Source organism: Lathyrus oleraceus, chromosome 6 (genome assembly GCF_024323335.1).
Source record: "Lathyrus oleraceus cultivar Zhongwan6 chromosome 6, CAAS_Psat_ZW6_1.0, whole genome shotgun sequence".
Classification (NCBI taxonomy): Eukaryota; Viridiplantae; Streptophyta; class Magnoliopsida; order Fabales; family Fabaceae; genus Lathyrus; species Lathyrus oleraceus.
In genome coordinates, this window is record NC_066584.1 from 504,946,404 (window position 1) to 504,948,038 (window position 1,635).

General features: G+C 32.4%; 1 long non-coding RNA gene across 1 annotated transcript; it reads left to right on the plus strand.

Moving 5' to 3' along the window:
- The first annotated feature begins 310 nt into the window (after nt 1-310).
- Nucleotides 311-1,294, plus strand: LOC127092403 (uncharacterized). Its single transcript, XR_007792174.1, has 2 exons — nt 311-421; nt 1,035-1,294. It is a non-coding gene; the product is annotated as an uncharacterized LOC127092403 (long non-coding RNA).
- The last annotated feature ends 341 nt before the right edge of the window (nt 1,295-1,635 follow it).

Genomic DNA, 1,635 nt, shown 5'->3' on the forward strand with positions numbered 1-1,635 from the left:
CTTGGGCTTGTGAAAGCCCGAAAGTGAAAAATGAATAAACAGATACCCTAATCCTATCGCATGCATTCAACATCTTCACTAAGATGAAGATCTGGTAGCGACGGCGAATCCGGCCGCGCTGAGTCTCGTCACCGGCGACGGAGACTCGAACCTCTGTGATGCTCTCCGCTTCTACTTTCCTCCACTGCTGTGACTACGTATTCCAAAAACCAAATCCCGACGCCGGGTTGCCACGATATCAAAAAATCGGATTAAACGCGAAGTAGAGAAAATACCGATTCTGATGTGGAGGCGCTTCAATTCATGCTCCCGTGGCTCTGGTTTCTTGGTCCTCCAAGATTTCACCGAATCGTGATGAGGAAATGACCGAGATGTCCTGAGTGCTCGCGTTGGTGTGGGATTCCGCTGAATTCTCCCTGCCGTAAGTTTCGTCTCCACTTATGCTCGGTGGTTTTCTTCTTTCTTTTGTTCTATTAAGCGTGTGTATTCTCTTGCCGTTAACTTGTTAGGGCTTTCAGAAAAAATTGCTTCTGTTCTTGCTGTTGCATTGTTATGTTCTTTAGGTTTTTTTGAAAAAAAATCCTTTTGTGTATATCTTGTTGTATCGTTGATGTTCTTATTCCTTTGAAAAAATCTCTGTTGTGTTTATGTTGTTCTTGTTGTGTTTGCTGTTCTTGCTATGCGTTTCTGGTTTAAGGTTTTTGTTTTTGAGAAAAAAAATTACTTTGTTGTGTTGTTGCTGTTTAGGTTTTGAGAAGAATTCTTACTGTGTTGTTTTCCTGTTAACCTCTCCTAATCCATTTTTGAAGACAAGACTCAGACTTTAAAAACTCCTTTCTTTTTCAATTTGTCTCATCCCAGATTATGTGGGATTTGGTTTTTTCTGTTTTAAGCTAATGTTAAAAGTGCTTTTTGGATATTTAGATTAACCTTATGGGTAAAGCTTCAAACTGAATGATTCATTTAGTTGTTTTTCAGCTTTCTAAGTGCTTTTGAAAAGTGCTTTTAAAATAAGCTATTTTTGTTTTCTGCAGATTACAGGTTTGAAGAGACTTGATGTAATGGAAGGTGGCTGCTACAAGCTTCAAGACAACCTGTTTTCGTGACTAAGTCCAAAGTGATTTCATCTTAATTGCTTGGTTTTGGTCATTAGGAACTTATTCCCATTTGTAGCAAATTTCAATGTAATTACATTGGGTTTTTTTTAAAGACAAATGTGTGCTTGGATTATGTAACTTATTGAATTAAAAGTCTAATAACCATTAATAATTATGTATTCAACCTTTTAATCTTTCAAAATTTAACTCAATATTTATTTATGCTAATCAATTTCAACTTTTAAAAACAACAAATTTCTAACTTAAGTGTAATGAATTAATCTAAAAATAAATTTCTAATTTAAGTATAATGACTTAATTTTAAAAACAAATTTCTAATTTAAGTATAATGATTTAATTTAAAAACAAATTTATAATTTAAGTATAATGACTTAATTTAAAAACAAATTTATAATTTAAGTATAATGACTTAATTTAAAAACAAATTTCTAATTTAAGTATAATGACTTAATTAAAAAACAAATTTCTAATTTAAGTATAATGACTTAATTTAAAAATAAATTTCTAATTTAAGTAT